Genomic DNA, 23,316 nt, shown 5'->3' on the forward strand with positions numbered 1-23,316 from the left:
TCACACGTTTCACCAAGTAGGGGGGGGGGGGGGGGGGGGGGGGGTTCTATGTGAAGAAAATAAATCAACAAAATCGTTAACTTTTTTGGCACTCAAAGGTATCTGCCCTTCAGAGATATTGATTTTATTTCAGAATAATATGGAACCGGAAACAAGCAAGTCTCCACAGTTGGACGCAGAAACGATAGAGCTGGTTATAGATTGCGTGTAGTCGTCGGATCGTTACGGATCGTCATCGACATTCCCGGCCTATCTAATTGTGGTGAACATCCCCAGCCTATCTAATTGCGATGTCGCCATTCGGTCAATTAACACAAAAGAATGTATTCGAAGTATGTTGAAAATATTATTTTTGCCCTGAGGGCAAACACGGTTGCAGTCGTTGAACGTTTTCCAGCGCACAATCATACGTCGGGACGTATCTTATTCCTCGTTGATCTGACGAGACTAGATCCAATCAGCTTCGCGTTCATCGTCATCTGGTTCGTTGTCCGACAAGAATGCGATCACCTCATTTTCCCATTTTTGAAAATGCAGGATTAACGTTTTGTCCTGAACATATATCCTGTGCAGTCTGTGCGGTTGCAGACGAGCCTCTGCTCGAACGTTTAGATCAAGGATGATTGAATCTGTGGTTACAATGAACAATAGCATTATTGGTTATCTTAACCTTGCTAGAACGATTCTTACTACCTTGCCTGTTGGTAAGGAGTTTAAGACTCTGTTTGACGTTGTTTTCAACCAGATAAAATATGTATCTGGTAATAAAACAGTCTTCAGTGGCGCTTACGCTGCTTTTAAAATCACGCCTGGGAGTTTAATGATTAACTCACCTCTCTTAGCTAAAAGTGCTGGCGGATTTTCTTTTCCTGGTCATCCTATTAGTATAAAGTGGTTGAAGTTTCAACTTAGAAATGTGACCCAGAATTCTGAACGATCTGGTCGATGGGTAGCTGTGTTTGTGCCTTTTCATGAGATTCACGGTAAGAAACATTTTAATGTCTTATCTACACAAACTTTTCAAGAAATTATGGCTATGCCCCATTCTAAACTCACTTCTGCTCGAAATGATCTTTCGATTAACTATCAGATGCGCGATAAAATTGCTTATTGTGCGCGTCCACGTGAACTTGATGAGGAGATTGGTCTCCTGCTGATAATGTGGGATACAAATCTAAGTGATACTACTCTTACTGGTGTTTCATTTAATTGTGAGATTGAACTTTCTGGAGGTTGCTCTCCACATGTTATATTTGGACCGAAACATAGGATTGACTTTTCAGAAAAGACCTTCAACGTTATACCTCTTACAGATGGTATTACTAGAGTACACAATGTAGATCTTGGTACTGTGACGTTTGAAGAAAACAATGACGATTTAGATTCTTTTGAACAATTAAAAGTTTAATTACATTTTGATTGAAAGTTTATGGGTCGTGGAATGAATACTGTGTGTATAATTTTGATGTCAGATTTGCACATGGAATAGTTCTGCTTTGACTATTATTATTTATGAACGCTTGATGGAAGTGTTCTTTCTATTTTAGAAATTCATGAAAGTTTACGGGTGACGATGAAAAATCAAAATGGCTATTCATCCGGCCAAGCAATAAATCACATCATCAAACTGCCTGACGATAAAAAATCAAAATGGCTGCTCATCCGATTAAGCAAAAATCAAAATGGCCGCCATCAAAATGGCCGCTCGTCACACAGCAAAATCGAGCGAGTATACTGGTTACGTCATGGGCGTCACCTGATGGATTAGTGGACAAGGACGCGGTTATCGAGGTGAAATGTCTCGATTCTGCCAAAAAGCTGACGGCAATGGAGGGCATAGAGTCAAAAAAAAATTGAATTTATGTCCATTACGAATCGTGAAGTCAAGTTTATCACGTCACACAATTATTTTTATCAGGTTCAGGGTCTTCTCCACATTACGAAAAGGAAGTGGTGCTATTCCATAGTTTGGACGCCGAAAGGACTAATCTTTGACAAAATTATTCGCGACAACAATTTTTGGAAACTGAAAATGGAAAATAAATTAGCCTGCAGAGGTATAGGTTATGTTTGATTACGTTACGATGTTTTCTTTTCTTTGTCGTTTTATGGAATTTATAATGCTTTAACGTTAGACTGCGATAAAATCAGTAATATTTCAATACTTTGTAAACTATATGTAACGACAATTGATAACGATAATTGATAATGGAATAGTCGATGTAACAAAATATTATAACGCAATTTTGTTATTTTTCGTACAGGTTGAGTGCAAATGCGCTTTCTCGTGTCCTGCACTGGCAGCGGACTGTTATCATCGAGTGTGGGAGCAATTTTACAGTCTCGGTAATTACGAAAAGCAACAAAATTTTTTCCGTGGTTGCATTCGCTCAATACGTATCCGGAGGCGCCATAATGTCAAATACGATGACCCCTCCGGATACTCCGGGAGAGATGGCCAATTGTGATTAAAAAAAAGTAAGTTTTTAAGTGTGATCTCGTTATAATTGTTCCTATCAAGCCTCATATCCTCAAAGTTAATTGTTCAAAGTTTAATTACGAATAAATATTTTTGTACTAATGTGCGAGTTTTTTTTAATGGCGTTTTAGAAAAACTATGGCCAACTCCCCCGAAATTATCCTATACGTATAAACTTATATAAGATTGAAGCTTCAAAAAAAAAAAAAAAAATAAATAAAATAAAATGATATCATGAAGAATCTAGAGGATGACATAGAAAAACGAGGCTCAGTGTGAAGGAAACTACGGCTGTGTCTGAGCACATAGCTATATGAAGAGAATGGACTTGGTGAACTTACAATTCAAGTGGAAATATATTGAACATAAAATGGTGTACAGAAGAACAGTGAAAAACTGCTATAATAACGACGCAATTCATGGTAAATGAGACCGATCCAGAATACAAAATTTTAGAAATGTCCTAAGAAAAATTAAAGAAATTTATATATTTAAGCAATGACATTACAGGTGGTACTCCAAATGTCTATGAGACGTACAAATCCCACGGCATTTACATGTGCTCGCACTAACGCCAATTGTTCTGGAAGGAACTTATCCTTCTCGTGCTGATATTATATCTTTGCCAAATTTTTTAAGCAGCTTCCGTGTCTCGAATCAGGCTCATGAAGACTTTAAAAATAATTGTGCTTCTTCTGCTCCCGGCCTGACTTCACTTCCACACGAATTATAATCTCAATAAAACATTAAATAGACTGTGAATACGGTATGTCATAAAAAGTGTAGCTACGTCGTGTAACTTAGAGGCCAATTCCTCAACCACTGTCCACTCAACTGAAACGAATCAGTGGACTTTCATATTCATCATATATTTCATATTAAGATCGATCTAGTTTGTATTATACACGATCTCTTGTTTGAATACAATGTTTTGCCTCAGAACTGAAAATTTAAAACTAAACAAATGCTTTCGGTTGACTGCGTGGTTTATTTTTAAGAAAAATCTTAGATGATTTCTCCGAATTCACAACTTCTTTTAGTCAGTTGTCTTTGAACGAATCAGTTACAATTCGCATGAACTAGTTTCAGAAAGTGCTTCATTGATTTGGCATAATCAAAAGTGAAAATTTTTCACTTTCACCGTTGTTCATTAAACTATAACTTCATTCTGAATAGAGGAATCAGCCGTACTGTATGAAAACTAATGGAATAACATCTATGCATGTATTTTTATTTTAATCGTTCCTAAGTAAATCAGAATCTCACCATGACCGTACAAGCATTCGATTTCGCTACTTGTTGCAAGTCGACAAACCCGACCTGATAGTTTTCTACGATAGGTCATGTCTATTGAAATCAAACTGATCATCAACACGTGAGCTAACTACATCAAATTTAATTGAAGCAAAATATCGGTAATATGTTGGTTTACTGATTTCTCATGTTAAAATAACTTGAAGTAAAGATAGTCGGAAATATAACATATTACTTGCTGTTTCGTTGATTTGACATTAAAAATATCAGTTCATCATCTATTCGTTTCTTTATATTCCATGATTATTATCCTGATTTTGTTCAATAATAACTGCAATAGAATATAGTTCGAAATTTTATGTAATTGAACTACGACCATGATCGATTGATATTAAAATTTGTCAATTGTCGATGTATTATTTAATCTAGCTTCTTGTGAAAAATTCTGTGCTGTGTGCTATCAGAAATCGTCTAACCAAGTGACCAACTAATTCAAAGTCAATCCACATGAGGTGTAGTATTGTACAGCATAGAATTATTCAAAAGATTTCTAATTGCTACCGGCTCGGTGTATATGTACTAAGTATTAATTTGAAACAAAAATTGATAGTTGCTTACATACACATACGATTTAAAAAAAAAAAAAGTAAAATGCATCATTATCTCGCTTCACATAGGTAAATGAAGAGCCTTAGCCGCACAATTGCAGGAGAATAAATTTGAAAAAATTTCAGACTCTCGGATGTAGGTATTTGAAGAAAAGCATATTTCCCATTTTCTTCCTAACGCCGGTGTCAAATCTATCAGCCATCCAAAATCTTCGTAAGGTACCATGTTTGTATTTTGTACGTTGTGATTACCATCATTAAATTGCTCTGCCCTCTATTTAATCGTCACTTCTGGGATCCAACAGTTGTCCGTGTCTTTCAGCAGTACAAAAAGGAACCGAATTATGTAGACTCAACTAGGTGCAATTCATAAGTCGCAATCATTCTCGTCATCATCTATTCAAACTAGCCTGTAATGAAGCTCCGATGATTTTTGCATTTCGTTTTCTCGTAATAACAAGTTCATCGTTGCATTATTTAAATACTAGAAATATTTGCCAAACATTGATTTCCTCTTTATGGTTACTACCTCATGTTTGATAAACTTTCTAAAATGATGTGTCATTTCCATTCGATCTAAGACTCCTTGTGGAGATCTCCCATCGTTTTGTTGAGCGATTTGCTTTCGAAGTGATGCGATGCTCTATGATGAGGCGAAACATCGAACTGGGGTTAGTGGAAACCCTTACCATCGTCGTTTTCTTGAAAAGAGTGTTGAGGTAACCGATTCACAATTCCCACCATCAATTCGACGACTATTTCGTGCTTGTAATTTATACTGATGAGCGAAACACAGCGTGTTCGCAATGATCATCTCGACGCTTTTGGAGTTGACGATAACTTGTGGCGAATGTATTCCTTATGCTCTTAGTAGATTGGTGCCTTACGCACTATTCGGTGATTTCATGACTCAGATGAGTGAATAAAAATTTTTCAACGGAGCCATACAATATGGTACATCACTGATATGGTGTATATATATACCAGGGAAACGTCATGAGGGCTTACCTAGCCACTGACCCAATCAAAGAACAGTCAGGCTACCAAACTAGTCCAATCAAATGTGTGACCTCTTCTGGTTTTGGAACAAACAAATAGATGGACGTATGACTAAAAACTAGTCAGGTACTCATGAATATGCGAAGCTTAGTGATGCGACCCAACCTGTAGGCATATCTATGGACCATAGTGGTTGGAACGGAACCGTTACCATTGCAGAGTGAATGTAATTAGAAGCCAATTGGGTTTACAAATTCTATCCAACGAAATTACGAGAGAATATCGTGTCAGTGGTTATGAAGATATGTTCTAACATGTGTTCAGTTTTCTTCGCACTATTTGCATTTATCAGAAGTCTGTTTCGTCGGATAGTCCGCCAGTAGAAACGGAACCTACTCACACTTCACGTCCCTTTGATTAAGAGACTCTTAATACAGTCTTCGAAAACGGTGAATCCAACATGTTTTGTCTCTTCTCTCAGGATCGTTGCTGCCAATATGACTTCAGGATACACCGAATTTCGTATCCATTGTAGACTGCCAATATAATGCTTAAGTTATTTAACTTTTGGTGCTTCGATCTTCTCTCGGTTCATCGAAATGCCGCGTTAATCTTCTTCATTTCACATGTTGTGGCCTGAGAAAGTTGATATGTTTACTAGGAAGTAGAATTGCAGATATCCAGGCTTGCTGATTTTACCTTGTGAATTTGATGCCAATAAAATGATATTTTTTTTTTAACGAAATTATTCATAAATTAAATAAATTCATACACAATTATGTGTAACTCGTGCATTTATTCATGCCCTAAGATTTGTCCCTATGATTGTTTTTTTTTACAAAGACCCTGAGTATAAAATATTTCGTGCTTCTCACTACTCGTTGCAAGTCAACAGGCCTGACTTGATGGTCTACAAATTCGATAAACTAACTCAAACCAGTAGAAGTACAATTGAAGTTAAAAAAGTAATAATAGTTTATACAACAAAGGCGTAAAGCGAACTTTTCCGTACGAGTTTTCCGCTGATCACACAAGTGCAAAAAAGTTACGCCCAAGTAACGTTGATTATTTTTCGACCCCTGTAAGTAAATTTCGTGAATTTAGTACAGATTGCTGAGAGAGACTGAACTTTTACACGCACGTGTGTGAAGTGTGGCAAGTGTGTGTGAATTGAAAATCCGGGATGGCTTTTTACTTCACACACATGCACCTTCAACACTTTACACACTTTACATGTAGTTCACGTTCAGAAATCGACACCAAAGACATACTAATTTTACTCACACGGGATCGAAAATGATATTTTTTCCGGGACAGGAATGAGAAAGTCTCTTTTTGACATCTGTTTACGATTCTTTAAGTGTCACTTTATATCGCTAACCTCGAAACTGCCGTATGAAGTCTTAATATCGCGGTTAGGCCGCGCAGTTCGGAAATCCGCATTATAAACCGCGGCCTAAAGACTTGGTACGGCAATTCTGCCTTCTATTGCGCAGTCCGAAGCGGGAATCTTGACTGGCAACAAAGTACTTTGTCATGCTTTTCCGAAAAAAATATTGGATCGGACGCGCCCGTAAAGAGTTTTTGACTTGAATAATGATTTTAGTAAGCTCGACTGAAACCATTATCCTCACCCTAAAACACCTACTTTACAGGCATGCCACATGAAGTAGGTCTAGTCATCACTAGTTTATATTATGTGTGACCCTTACACCGATGTGTTATCAAAAATTATTCAATTTATAGCACAGAAAGTAAGAAAAATTGAAATTACTAACCAACTGATTTCATCTCATGACATACCGTATTCTAAAGTGCTTTTTACACACATGGTCATATGCCAGACGATCGGTGATCGATTGCGACCATGGTATGCCTTCTATTTGACAGTTCAAGAAGATCAAGCCAACGCAGTTTAAGGAAAAGTTGAATCAGTACGATTTCATGTTGATGTTCATGCTGTATAATGCTTCAATCGAATTATCAGATATGTACTACCAATTCAAAGCTCCGATAAAAATCGCCAGGTAGAACATCAAAGCATCAACATATACGTACTTTGATCGAGGCTGATTTCATCATACGAAAAACTTATATGGAATCACAGGAGTACCATCTGCAATGCATTGTCAAAATATTAATACGTGAAATCGTCATTTTTTTACAGGGAGCTTCCTTGGGGCCTACTTAACGCCCCTTTCGAAAATCTGACGCGCTTGAGTAAATTTTTTTTTTCGGATTTTTGACTACTTTATATGCCTACCCCCACCACGCAAACCGGCAGATTATTATACCGTTGTTATCAGAGGCATTTGGGGCATACGTGGTATGAATATCTGACGCGCTCGAGGATGCCCAAGTAACTATTTTTTTTTTTTTTACATTTTTGAAAAACCGTACACGCCATATCCACCGCTAAAATGGTTTTTACCATACGAGCTTTTCTTTTCTAAATTACTTTATCTTTCGATTTTTATTGGTCTCGACGGCTACGGAGGCCGACCTGCGACGTGCGGAACTTCAAGCTGCGTGACGAGTAGAGTTAGCGGAGAGGCGTCAAAAAGTCAACAACATTTTTTGTCGCGGTATAGAGGGTATCTTTGGTACTGCGGCGGAGGCAAAAATAATGGTAAAAATTATGCTGCAAATGGAGGCGAAGATAAACGTCGACGATGGAGATACTTGTGTGAAAGAAATTACAAAAAACAACGAATCAAAAGAAAAGGGTAATAATGTGTCGTTGAAATTTAATAACGGAACCTTACAAATTGTCAACCACCGACGTTGAGTTTAGAAGGGGGAGCGTGTAACAGAGAGTGTTACGCCTCTTTTACATAATCCGGACGACATTATCCCGCCCAATTATCAAGTAGTAGATCTTCAAGATGATATAAATGATCTACGGGCGAAGATGACCTTCTTTAATAAGAAGGCAGGCAGGAAAGTATTTCACCAAACCGGTGGAATTTACTCCTGATGGTTACAAGACGCAGCTTAGGGGAGAGTGGCCCAAAACGGGTAGGTCGCCTAAAGCGGGTAGGCCTTCGTTTGCTGCCGCATCGTGCGCATGCGCTTATATCGACGTGTGCCGTGAGTACTCGAACCCTCCCGAAACATCAGCATTAGGAACAGAAGCCTCATGTTCAACAGAAGATTCACTTCAATCAGAAAATGAAGGATTGCCGACTCATATAAAACCTTTTGAAATTCGACCATTACCTAAACCTAGTCCGAATAAAACTAATCGTAAGCGCAAATGTCAGAGAGCTGAAGTTTTAACTAGTTCTCCAATCCTAAGTATGCAAGCTGAGAAGGAATCGAAGAAGAAATGTGTTAGTACAAAAGCTGCTGCTGCTAAAAAAACGTTGAAAAAACATCCTTCTACAAGTCTAACAAATAAAACTAGAAAACAAAGAGCATCGAAAAAAAAGAATGAGAACGCATTTTTCTGTCTTGTCTGTGCTGAAGCTTATGAAGATCCACCGAAAGAGGAATGGATCCAGTGTGGAGACTGTCAAGAGTGGGCTCATGAAAATTGTACTAATTACTCAGGTAGAGGATCCTATTTTTGTGATTTATGCCATGAATAAGACTATAATTGGAGACTGATTAAAAATAAGTTAAAAATTTTAATTCGTTAAGTAAAACTTCCAAAGTTATATTTTATAATGACAGATAATAGTCTAAGTTTTAATTATTTTTTATTTGTGTCCTTTGTTGACAAATATGCCAATTGAAATTAAGAATTTTCATGAGAAAATTAAAATTTAAGAAGTTATTTCTTATGGAAGATAATAGTCTAAAGACTTAATCATTTTTTTATTCGTATACTTTGTTGGCAAATATGTCAAATGAGATTTAAAATTTAAATAGGAAAATCATAGTTTATTTTTCTATAAGAACATTCAGCTAGTCTGATGATTTAGTCGTTTCTTATTTTTTTATTTTACTACTAAAAATACCAAATGTGACTTCAAATATTAATAAGATAAGTATAATTATAAGTTCAATTAAAGTTGCAATAGTAATCTTTAAGGAAATTAACATGTGCTCAGATTTGTAGAGGTTATTGTACTTACCCGCTTTGCCCGAACGGCTTACTCACTTTAGGCCCCCCTGTAGGGCAAAGCGAGTTTTTTAAGTGTTTTTAATTTTTGATAATAAAAAATTATTTTGAATAAAATCATGCAATATTCGTTTTTTATTTTGAAGTTTATAATCCTCCCTAAAAAGTGAATCGATAATATTAATGATATCACCCCAAAAATCACTATTTTCGGATGTTTTCCGTTAACCTACCCGCTTTAGGCCACTCTCCCCTACGTACGAAAACTGGCAAAAGATAACTACTATGAAGATAGATTTGTTCCACAGAGTGAACAAGTAGTTTCATCAAATCTTAGAAACGTCGTAGCTGCCTTATCCGACGAAAACACGCCAGTACAACATCGAAGAGCATTTTACCAACATTTTGTAATTTGACTGTTGTGTCAATCCCCGTATAACGTACATCGTACACAGCATTTCGTATAATTTGACTCTTGCCTCAGATTTTTTTGTTATATTATCGTCAATCCATCTCGTCAATTTTTATCGCTTGGCGTTATTCGTGTTCTAATTATATTGCTCATTTGTAACCGAAATTATAAATAACAGTGTCTCTGTTAAAATTATCGACGACCAGCGTCGTATTCTTCGAACAGTTCTGAGAGTCGGATTTCGACAACAATTTGTGAGTACAAATAAACTTGTATATTCTAATAGCAGCTAAAATCGGCCCAGGTCCAAATGCCCGTGAAAAGGGGGGAAGAAGCACGGTAGCCAAGGGAGCTTGCTGCCCCAACACCAAAGCCCACACGGAATGGAAAATTACAAAGCAACGACCCGACGCCCACACCACCGCACCAACACAGCGTTATACCATATGTAAAAGCTTGCAATATAGTAACAGCTAAAAAACTAAGATCACAGGCGTGCATACGGCGAAGATGTCGTGCCCTAATTATAATTCTTAGAAAAAGGAGAAGGTGCACAAAAGTTGACAAAATCTAAAGAAGGAGATCGTTCTGCGCAACGATCGACACCTATAAAAACGGCGACCGATCATCGGATCGTCCTCTTGGTTTCTACCACCAGATTCGTCATCTTGTTCCGGTACAATCTCGCGGTAAAATCCTTTTGCCTTTTGCATTTAAACTTTTCATGCAACGTTACTCTGCCCAAAAGTCCAGCGAGCTTTCAGATCCATTTTGTCATATTAATTTAAGATCTTACACTAAGTAACTACGTTTTTGTGACTTGAAATATTGAACTTACAGAATAAATCCAAGTTAATCAAAGTATCCAAATATATTAAAATCAGTCATTCCGTTAAATCCTCTCGCCAATCTACGCTGCGAGTCATCATATCCAGATTATTCTCAAAAGGTAAGCCAATTTATTGAATCTTTCATCCAACTTATTGGGAAATTAATGTTTTCTTATTGGGCAGAAGATTATTTCAACAGTGGTTAGTGGATAGTTACGTAAAGGACAGAAAAGGACAGAATAACATACTGTCGGAACAATCAGAAAAAATTGCGATCAGAATCTTATCAAGGACTGATTGATTATTTGGAAGAAAGAGCCCATAATAAGAATTATGCAAGAGTTGGAAAAATTATCATTCTACCATCGACATTCAGCGGTTCACCTCGAAATATGATGCAAATGTACATATCAAGATTCGATGGCAATTGTGCGCCGGTATGGAAAACCAGATTTATTCATAACAATGACGTGCAATCCAAAATGGAAAGAAATCGAGGAAAATCTATTAAACGGCCAACAACCGGCGGATAGACCAGATATCTCTGCTCGCATCTTTGATATAAAGAAAGATCATTTGGTAGATTTAATTGTACGGCAAAGTTTTTTTTGGCGAAGTTGCGGCATACGTTTATGTGATAGAATTACAAAAACGTGGCTTGCCTCGTATTCACATGCTGGTAACACTGAAGAGAGAAGATAAAGTCACAACGCCGGGAATGATTGATAGGTACGTTTCCGCAGAGATTCCAAATCCGAACCAAAACCCAATTTTGCATAATATTGTGATGAAACACATGATACACGGACCGCGTGGAGACTGGTGTTTCAAAGACGGAAAATGCTCGAAGCACTATCCCAAGCAATTCCGAGAAGAGACAACGTTGGATGCGGATAATTATCCGTGTTACCGGTGAAGTGATACCGGCAACACATACGAAAGGCAAGGCAATTATGTGGTCGATAATCGACATGTTGTACCTTATTCTCCTATCTTATCACAAATATTCAACAACCATCTTAATGTTGAAGTCGTTTGAAGTAATAAATCGGTGAAATATTTATATAAATACGTATACAAAGCTCATGACGCGGCTTCTATTACAATAGGAGCAAACTTTAATGAGAGTTCAACAATCAATCATGACGAAATACAAGATTATATAGAGGCTCCCTATGTGGGGCCAGTAGAAGCTGCTGCTGCTGCGAATTTTAGGAAAATGTTTGCAGGATAAAAGTCACACCTACGTAAAGTTAGCCCCCCATTTTGAGAAATCAGAATTTTCGGAAATTGTTCCAGATTCTTCTAAGTTTGTTCTACATTGTTCCAAAACTTGATATTGATAACTCGTGTAACACAATTGAAAAATGCTAAAAACCGTTTTTTGACCGAGCCCCCCACTTTTGAAAAATCGAACTTTTCTTTGTTGTTCCGGTTTGTTCTAGTTGTTCTAAACGATGTTCCAAAACGGTCGAGTCGTAAGTTAAATAGCGGGCCTACCCAAAGGGAAAAAGAATTTTTAAATAGCCCCCCACTTTTTGAGAATCCAACTTTTTTCCATTGTTCCAGGTTGTTCTCGTTGTACTGAATATTGTTCTAGAAGCACGATGTAGTGGGTCGAACCATAGACTCGTAAAATCAAATAAACGGGAGTTTCTTGTATTTTTCTCAATTTTTGTACTTCATTATGATTTTTGATGAGTTTTCAGATTTCATTATATTTGATACTTGTTAATCATAATTGATTGATTTTTAGCCGTGGCTTCTAACAACCGAAATCAACAGTTGGAAATCCCAATTTTACTAAAAGAACTCGATTCTGACTACAGTGTTGACCACACTTCTGAAAAATGTACAGTAACACTCAATCCAGACAACGTCGAGGCCGTCGAATCCTTAGTGATAGTTTCGATTGGTTTCGAAATAGTGAGAAAATTTACGATAAGACTGCTGAAAATCAAACGAATGCTACGGATGAATTGATCGATGTTGATGAAAATCCGATCGACGTACACAATTTATCATTAAACGAAATGTACAATTCTATCGGTGTTTCTCATTCAAACCCAATATCCGCATCCATGAGTCAGAATGAGAAGCAGCAGCTAGAGTCGTGTGATCTAAGTACAGCGACTTCCGAATTGAATGTTAAACAGAATTGGAGGAATAAGAATGATTCGAAAAAAGTGAAACGGACGTATCTTGATCCACGTCCTGATTGGGATTGTGCTGGGTTCAATTCGAATCGAATTAATATCGGTCTGCTGAAGAATGGGACATTTGCCCTGTGATTTCGAAAAATAAGATGAGAGTTGTTGTACAAAATACATGTGGCTTTGATAGCATCATGCAAATTTTGGCCGCAGCATGTCGAAATGATTCTTTTCGTAAAATTGTCGATACTGTACAAACAAACACCTACGCATTCTTAAGATTATTTTTGGAAAAAGGTGCATCGAATGAAGTGTATAAGTGAGGAAAGAAGTGAACGAATTACAGAATGATGGTCTTCGAATAGATGAATTTAAATTTTCCGTAAAAGTGAAATGCTTTTCTTGCGACATGCCAGCGCGTTCGTTCTTGAAGGGTACTCCTGGGCATGACGGTTGTTTTTCCTGTGAGAGATGCGTCCAGCACGGTAAAAAACTGAGGGGGGGAAAAAAAAATTTCATCTTCCCGGAAATGGATGAAGAAAAACGTACCGATGAAAGCTTTATTCGGCAAACTCAAACGGAACATCATAAGCATTCGACTCCGTTGAAGTCAATTCAAAACTTTGGTCTCGTCACACATTTCGTATTGGACATCATGCATCTAATATTTATCGGTATCGTCAAACGTATAGTTAAATATTGCGAACCAAATCAAATTAAATATTTCTTTCGTTTTTTTGACAGATCATTTCAAACAGTGGCTAACCGAAATCTATTTTCCGAATGTTGGCGACAACAGTGCGCTTTTAATCGACTCCTGGAGTGGACACTGCGTATCGCTTTGATTATTAAACGGTAAAATCTTACTTGCTATAGTTTCTATAGTATCTTTCGGTCATAATTGCTTTTATGACAGACACAATCCTCACTCAGATTCGAGATCATCTCGACGTCCAAAATAATTTGCTTACTTCTCTTCGTGATTCAATTGCTTTGATTTATCCTATATCAATTGCTTTGTTAAGCGTCATTTTAACTGTAATTTCTTTTATTTTCATTCTAACTTCATTTCGCTTTTACCAATGGCTCCGAAGACCTTTAAACCGAAGAGAGCAAAATCAAGACGTCGCCGCGTCAATACTACATTTAGATCTAGAATGAGATTATTAAACGGTAAAATCTTACTTGCTATAGTTTCATGTTTCATATCGTAACTCCTCCTAACAAAAAAATTGTATTAAAAATTGTTCCAAAAGGGACAACAGGACAAATACAACCGTTAGATGTGTTTGGTTTTCGAATATGGAAAAATTTTGTTCGGCATTTTTCAGATATAGTAATTCTTTCCGGTAGCGATATAAATCTGCATTTAAGGAATAACATCATCAAACTGCAGTCACTTGTTCACAATCAACTGTCATCTCCACGTTATATTAATATGCTTAAAATTACTAAAAATTCACAAAGTTCTCAAATTCAGACAAACTCCGTGGCTGAAAGAATTCATAGATTTGCATACCGATTTGCGGAAAAAATCTCACAACGAATTCGGGAAAAATTTTTACAAACTGATGAACAACGCAGTTTTTGGCAAAACAATGGAAAACGTGCAGAAGTACAGAGATATTCGATTGATCACCGAACGGGATGGGCGGTACGGTGCCAGAGCTACCATAGCCAAACCTAATGTTCACCGCTGCACCGTTTTCGACAAAGAGATGATTATCGTCGAAATGAGTAAGACGAAAGTCAAGTTGAATAAACCCTTGTATGCAGGTTTCTCCATTCTGGATCTGTCTAAAACATATATCTACGACTTTCATTACAATTATATTAAACGGAAATTTGGCAACCGAGCAAAATTAATGTATACGGACACCGATAGTTTGATTTACAAATTTACCGTCCCCGACATGTACGAACATATGAAGGAGGACTTGCATGAATTCGATACGTCTGATTATCCGCCTGACAACGCTTATGGAATGCCTCGAGCGAACAAAAAAGTTCTCGGCTTAATGAAAGACGAGAATAACGGGAAAATAATGTTGGAATTTGTAGGATTAAGAGCAAAATTGTACGCATTCCGAGTCTTGGGAGATGAGAAAGACGATAAACGTGCCAAAGGTGTCGAAGCATCAGCGTTGAGAAAAATAAGTTTCAACGATTATTTGGAATGTGATTTGAAACGTGAGAATTTGTCTACAAATCAGCATTTGATATTAGGTCGAAAGCACGAGGTATACACTGTAGAACAGCAGATAGTGACAATGAGCTGGAATGACGACAAGCGGATCGTGTTTCAAAACACAACCGATACTCTTCCGTGGGGCTACAAGCCTGCACCTTAGCTTTGTGATTACCGTATCGTGTGAGAGTGATGAGTCTGCATCGGATGCGTTGAGCTTATATATAGGCCGATAGATCGCAAGAATTTGAGTGTGATGGTGGGGGGTCCAAGCTTTGTACTCTCTATGTCACGTGGTGCATGCTCTACGAATGATTGGCTGGCTGGTTTTTGCTCAGCGGAGGGCGGGTGCGACTCGTTTTTATTAAAGAGACTGCTGGATTTCCACAGCTCGGCTGTAAAAACCAAACTTCTTTCTTTATAGCTTAAATACTTACTCACTCTTCTTAAAATGAGTGCCCCACCAACCGATTCTGCAGGTGCTTCAGCACCAACAGATCGTTCGTCCCAGAAAAGGAATTTTAAATCTAAGCGTTCAAACAAGCGCATGGATAAGTTCAGAGCTTTGAAGTCTGACGCGAACACTTCTTCCGAAGTACGCGCCTTGACCGATCGCCTGTTCTTTGGCTTTAGGACCGAAGCAGAGGCTCGCAATGCTATGCAGATAGTGACCGTACCTCGCTCTATCATCCTAAGCTTGTCCACTAATCTTCTCCCAAAAACTCCTTTAGTATAAATTCGAACAGCGGTTTGAAACTTCTCCAGTAATTTTGAAAATCCTTCGTGTGGAACAAGCGTTTTTGATAAAGTGAGTTGTGAGAAAGAAAAAAAAACTGTGTTCATTTGAAAAATCTTAAGACTTCAACGAGTTTATATTTTTTGTGAGTACATTATAGAATACACATATATACGTATATGGTGCTACGACAATCCTCTTACGATACTGTGAATGTTGATTTGAATTCCGTAACGAGTATCGCATTTGATTAGTATGTTAACAAAGTTTGTCGATTTGTTTCAACTTTTCCGTATTCCCCATCATCATATCCATAAAAATTCTGGAAAAATTTTAGAATCGTATGAAAAAAAAAAAAAAAAATTAATGGATGAAAAAGAGGACCGTCAGACTCCCCACCCAATTCACCACCACGATCGCCGACTTATAAGCGGGTGTGCAGAGAGGTGGCTTACGATGAGGAGGAGGATGATGAAATGATCGATAGTGATGCCGATACGTTGATTATCGACACCGAGCCATGTATTGACAACAGTGCTGGTGATGATGATCGCGAGTTTGAGCAAAATTTGAGTGGCGAGCATCATCTAGAATCATCACCATCACCGACTGATGTTGAGGATGAGGAGGAGGAGGATGAGGGGGAGGCGGAGGTGGAGGGTGTATGGAATGACGATGATGTTGATGACGAGCGGGTGGAGTTTGCTGATGGATTTTGACGGTTGCGAAGATGTACGCGTCAGATTCAGGTTGCTTCTTGACGAGAAAAAAGGAAATAGCGAAAAACAATTTTTTCTCCCCAAATTTATGGTTTTTTTTTATCGATATCTCGATAACGACGATCGATACGTGAAAAATGTATAAGACCTTAATTGTAGATCGTGCAGAGAGCAACAAAAAAGTATTGTATACAAAATTTCGTATCTCAACGGGGAATCGAGTTATGATGAAAAAACTAAATTTAACCCTTTTTTCAAGATGGCGGAAAACCCACAAGGTTATTTTGGTCGACAATTTGAACTTAAGCTTTTTTAGCCGCCCCCCACGTAATATCCAAAATTTGGCTTTCTCGGTTCATTTTCATTTCCAAATGTATATAATAACTGGACTATAAAAGGATTACAGTGATTTTATTGTGGTTGATAGCATACCAAAATTCATATATATAATAAATATAAAGATATAAGTTTCATTATTTGTGTTTTACAATTGGAACTGTAACGAATTGCCAAAGTCTTGGGATTGAATGTCCCCTAGCCTATGATACCTTGTCACAACCACTATTCGAGACGTTTGAAGCCGAGGCCCATCATAATGTGGATGATAATATTCAAGAAGAATTTCAAGGTAATTTGAGCGACACGTACAAAATACTTTTGACGACGAAATTTTAATCAACATTTCATCACGTTTTTCGAAACATTATTTTACAGTGGTTAATACGCAGGATACCGATACGAGACAGACAGGATGGACCTCTTCACCACTGTCAATACCGTCTCGTCCTAATTTCTCCCTGCCTCGTCCTCCAAGACCATTATCTCGCACCCCGAGTATTACGCCTCATTTTGAGAGCATTTCACTTCGTTCCTCGAATGCATCACATTCTCGAAACAGTGCCGCCCCTTCTCCTCAGACGCCCGTATCTAGCCCAGTGGATAGCCATTCTCGGCAAAATCAGACTCAACCTGCCAAACGAGGTAAATTCGTTGTATGTCTATTTGAAAATTCTAGCTCACTATGAAATATTGAAAATGTGGATATATGGTTATGTTTATCGAAAAAGGTATTCGAGGTGGTGTGTCACAGTGCACGAACAGATACGCAAAGGCTAGCGATAGATATATGGGAGAGGAATTCGATCCAGAAGTCGAAGAATCTTGTCTCATGTACTTTGACGTTAATAATTTGTACAATGCGGCTATGAGCTTTGCTCTGCCGTGTAATTCCTTCGAATGGGTGTCAGTTTTCAGAGAGTGCGACGTTCTTGCCATCTCGGACGATGCGGAGTTTGGTTAATTATTAATAACAAAATATGTGAATTGGATATCTTTTAATGTACACTAAATTTTCGAGTGAACTATTCTTTTAGAAAAATGGAAGAGGAGTGTGAGAAATGTGTGTCTGTGTCATGTGTTTTCTCTGATCCTGAGATGGTGCCTTTTATTGGTCAAACAATCATCAATTTAAATTATGATCTTTGTTATTCATACAAACTTGAAAATGATACCATTGTACAAACGATAAATGATGATTTGTATTGTGGAAATCACGAAGAGGCCGATACGAAAATCGTTTATCATGCTTGTTAACTGGAAAATGAGTCTGCTGCCAATATTCTCATAAAATCATGTGACACTCATGTTTTAATTATCATGCTTGGGAATATGGATCACCTGAAAAGTGATAACTTGAAAATTTACATGGAGTATGGAGCTGCTAATAACAGAAGAGTCATAAATATTACGCAGTTACATATTGAATTAGGACCTACAGTGTGTACAAGCTTACCCGGATTTCACGCCATTACGGGATGTGATTATAACCCTTCATTCTTTAAGAAAGGCAAAAAAAGACCATATCAAATTATTAAGAACAATGTGGATTATCAAAACGCACTAGCTGACCTTGCAAAAGCTTGACTGTGACAACTCGAGCAATCGGATTCGGAACATTGCACATATTCTCGTGCTTGTTCGAATTTAATAATGTCCCAATGCGAGGATCGATCCACCAACTCTATCGAGTAGCTCTTGCTGTATTTGAAGCAAAAGTTCAATTCACGCAGCGCGGCATATCGGCAATTCAAAACAACGAAGATGACTACAGGAACCATACCATGAATGAGGAATGGTTACAAGCCGCAAAAGCGGTACTCGTGCTTCCTGATCAACTGAGCACAGTGGTTAATGCAATCGGAAAGGTTGTGGTGTATGATGCAACTTACGTGCCCAAACTCGCGAGAGACAATTATCATGAGGGTAGAATAGTACCCCAGAGCGAGCAACTTGTCCTCTCTAATCTTAGAGAGGTTGTCGAGGCGTTGTCTCAAGAAGATACGCCTGTTCAACAACGACGTGCGTTTTATCAGCACAACCCCATCCCTGGGGCAATATGGCACGGGCATCCGGAGAACCCAGTTCTTCAAAATCCTGACGACGTGATTCCGCCAAATTATCAGGTTGTAGATTTACAAGACGATATAGATGATCTTAGAGCAAAGATGAACTATCTCAATAAGAAGGCCGGAAAATACTTTTCTGAGCCAATAGTTTTCACACCTGACGGGCAAAAGACCCAATTAATATGTAATAAACAAGACGGATTACGAGTTAGCGATCGCGTAATCAACGAACCGCTAGATCAATATTACACCCACTGTAAGGTAGAAGGCGACATTGACGATTACTTCAGTCTTGAGTCATCATCAGCACCGGAGCAGCTTAAAGGAAATCTACTGCTGTTAGGTGAAAGTCCGATATCTGAAAGCAGAAAGTATCCAATTTACATACTACGAGATGTTAGAGCCTGCAAAGAATTTTCAAACTTGCACTATAAAGCGGCTCGAAATATGCGATACACATGATGCAAAAGCTGATGTACCAGGATTGCAATATGAAACGTTTGCAATGCTCGAAAAATTTGTCTGTGAATTATACGGCTATAAAAACATTACAGATGTTAATAATGCGCGTTTCCAAAAGTTTTGTTCCACTTACAAATCGAAGAGTACAAATGAACCTTTTCAAAAAACTCCACTCAAATATGATGCGTCTAATTTACCACCGTGTAAGGCTGAACTTCATCAACATCTTTTGCGGACGCAATACATAAAAATGTGTAGTCAGTACGGTTGTACAAAAACACGTGACCAACAGCCAATGAGAGCGCAGAGAAACACCGTAGCTACGCCTGTAATCGGTGCTCTCACTCACATCCACGACTACGCGCTGCCTATCTCTTTCTATTAAAATTAATATTTATTTTTATATTTTCCGATAATTAAACCCGAAAAAAAGTGTCTGCCTTTTTGTAATTATTTTTTATTATATGAAATTAAGACGCTGTTAAAATATCAGCGTGAATCAAACACTTTATTTTGTATTTAAAATAAAACAACTTGAGGGTGTTTTTATTAAATATTAACCCCCTCAAAAGTGTCTGCCTTATTAATTTTTGTGTTTTATGTGATTATAAATTTTGCATTTCTGTTTGTTGACCTCTGAAACAAACACTTTTTTTGGGCGAAATTTTTTTACACCTTTCTCCCGTGCGCAGTACCTGGTGTCCCCAGGTAAGGCTAGCCAACACTTGTTTACCTGCTCACCTATCCGGTAGATGCTATGGCACAAAATTTCAAGGTGCATCAGACACTTCATGAAACACGTGTTACTAGCTCTCCGACTATAGGTAATACACGCAGATTTATTGATATTTCCGCTCTTTTCATCAAGCTAGGTACACTAGTTTCACAAGCGCTACCAGCTCTGCATGCGCTAACAGGGTGTGATTATAATCCAGCTTTTTATCGACGAGGCAAAAAAAGCCTTTGGACATTTGAATGGGATCTGTAGTTTTTCAGAAAGCATTTGCAAATTTGGGATGTGTATCTTACAATGTTGGAGAATTACTGAACAATATGGAATCTTTCGTTTGCCACATGTATGGTTTGAAAAAATTAGCGGATGTCAACCGAGCTAGAATAGAAATGTTCAATAAAACCTACAAAGTCTCAGATACATCACAGCCCTTCTCATTAAACGTGCGCAATTACGACGCTTGCAATTTACCACCATGCCAATCGGAGCTACGGCAACATGTATTACGAACGCAATACATTGCATGCTTATGGAGGAATGCCCACTATCGAACTGTCACAGAGATGTCACCAACAGATTTCGGCTGGAAAAATGTGGATGGCAAGCTGGAGATGACTTGGTTTCTCGGCAATCAACTACCAGAAGCATATGAGGATATCGTCATAACACCTGACATTTTAGGGGATACTCCAGAATAAGGTATGTTTTTTTTTTAATACACTACTAATATCATCAAATAAATGCAATATTGTAAAGTAACATAACCATTTTTGATTACAGAAACGCAAGATGATCAAATTGATTCGAACTCCGAATATGAGGATGATTCATCTGATGATGAAGATTAAATAAATCTTTATTAACACTTCCTTTACCATGAAACCATCTTCTTATAAATGAATAGTAAAAGTTTACATTTATATATATATTTTTTTTTACATTACACATTTAATTATCAGATTATAGGTTAGCACAACAAGGACATCGAGCTGAACTGTCTGCATATAAATCTGATGAGCTTGAGTATTTCAAGGTCACTATTTTTTTTTTTTTTACATTTTCAAAAATCGGCTGTGAGTTCTGACTGCATCCAAATCGTCAGTCTTTTGAATATGATACCTTTTAGAGGTCACTTAACATTCCCCCTGAATATCTGATGAGCTTAAATAATTTTTTTTTTTTTTTTCATTTTCTACCCCTTCGTGCTGCCACCCCCGACTTGTAAGCCGGCAGATTAATACTTCTCTGTTACCGGAAGCACATAGGGCGTATACGATATTAATGTCTGACGCACCTGAGTATTTCTTTATAATAAATTTTTTTTACATTTTTGAAAATTAGTACCTACTTCCCCCGGCAGTAAGAGAGCATATATCATATGAACTTTTTTTCTTTTTAGTATCTAATCTTTATAATCCAATAGGTTCTCGCAGCGCTAAAGTGATTTACCATTTAGCCTTTTGGGCTCCTCTACTAATAGATTTGCATACCGATTTGCGGAAAAAATCTCACAACGAATTCGGGAAAAATTTTTACAAACTGATGAACAACGCAGTTTTTGGCAAAACAATGGAAAACGTGCAGAAGTACAGAGATATTCGATTGATCACCGAATGGGATGGGCGGTACGGTGCCAGAGCTACCATAGCCAAACCTAATTTTCACCGCTGCACCGTTTTCGACAAAGAGATGATTATCGTCGAAATGAGTAGGACGAAAGTCAAGTTGAATAAACCCTTGTACGCAGGTTTCTCCATCCTGGATCTGTCTAAAACATATATCTACGACTTTCATTACAATTATATTAAACGGAAATTTGGCAACCGAGCAAAATTAATGTATACGGACACCGACAGTTTGATTTACAACTTTACCGTCCCCGACATATACGAACATATGAAGGAGGACTTGCATGAATTCGATACGTCTGATTATCCGCTTGACAACGCTTATGGAATGCCTCGAGCGAACAAAAAAGTTCTCGGTTTAATGAAAGACGAGAATAACGGGAAAATAATGTTGGAATTTGTAGGATTAAGAGCAAAATTGTACGCATTCTGAGTCTTGGGAGATGAGAAAGACGATAAACGTGCCAAAGGTGGCGAAGCATCAGCGTTGAGAAAAATAAGTTTCAACGATTATTTGGAATGTGATTTGAAACGTGAAAATTTGTCTACAAATCAGCATTTGATATTAAGTCGAAAGCACGAGGTATACACTGTAGAACAGCAGAAAATGGCACTGAGCTGGAATGACGACAAGCGGATCGTGTTTCAAAACACAACCGACACGCTTTCGTGGGACTACAAGCCTGCACCTTAGCTTTGTAAGTACCGTATACTAGTAGTATAGATATGCCGGTTCTTACCCAAAAAATGGCGACGTACCGGTCCCCTCCTTCCTCCCCTCCTTACAGGCAGTCGGTATATTACCCCCACGTAGGTAAGCCTTCCCCAAGATATTGTAACCGGCTGTTAGCGTACATGGCGCCACCGGTATTTTCGCTCGATTTTGCCGTCAGACGAGCAGCCATTTTGATAGCAGCCATTTCGATTTTTGCTTAGTCGGATGAGCAGCCATTTTGATTTCATCTAATAAATTATCTAATATGTTAAAACTATCATCGGTAAAGCGTCGATTATGCGTCGCCCCCGTATACAAATTTTCCCGTCCTCTAAAGGTCAAGAATGAAAAAATACCGAAACCCCCAGACATGCGTTCGGAATTATTTTTGTGTGAAATTCCTCAGAGGTCGGGATATCAGGAAGCGATGAGATCAGCACGGTCGGAATGGAAACTTCACGTATGCCAAAGATAAGCACCATAAAACGCACCAAGGATACAACGCTTCGCGTGACCATCGCCATTGTGACGGCGTTCGTAATTTGTTGGACTCCCTATGTCGTCTTGACGTTATGGGGAGCGTTCGATTGGTGTGTTTCACGCTGTTTTCTCGTTCAAGAAATCATTACGAGTCATTTGTGCTAGTATTGTTCGTGTAGTTTACGACCCACTTTACTATCACGGTCCACTATTATCTCCATTTAAATGTATGAATTATTCTACTTTGAATGCGGCCATTACGCATATTGTTCCTTGGAATTTTTTTTTTTTCGATTTTCATTTATCACCGGTGCACGAACGCTCTAGTTTTTTTAAATAATTATACCGTGACCAGATTTACGGTTGCGCGTCAGTCCCGCAGAATCTTAGAAGGACGCATTTCATGTCCAAGTATAGAATTGCGATTGTACAGAGGTACATAATCCCAC

General features: G+C 38.0%; 1 long non-coding RNA gene across 1 annotated transcript in view; it reads right to left on the minus strand.

The window, feature by feature from the left end:
* Nucleotides 1-23,316, minus strand: part of LOC124299715 (uncharacterized) — a 116,050-nt gene that overhangs the window by 47,149 nt on the left and 45,585 nt on the right. The window lies entirely within an intron of this gene.

The sequence above is a fragment of the Neodiprion virginianus genome, chromosome 3, assembly GCF_021901495.1.
Source record: "Neodiprion virginianus isolate iyNeoVirg1 chromosome 3, iyNeoVirg1.1, whole genome shotgun sequence".
Lineage (NCBI taxonomy): Eukaryota > Metazoa > Arthropoda > Insecta > Hymenoptera > Diprionidae > Neodiprion > Neodiprion virginianus.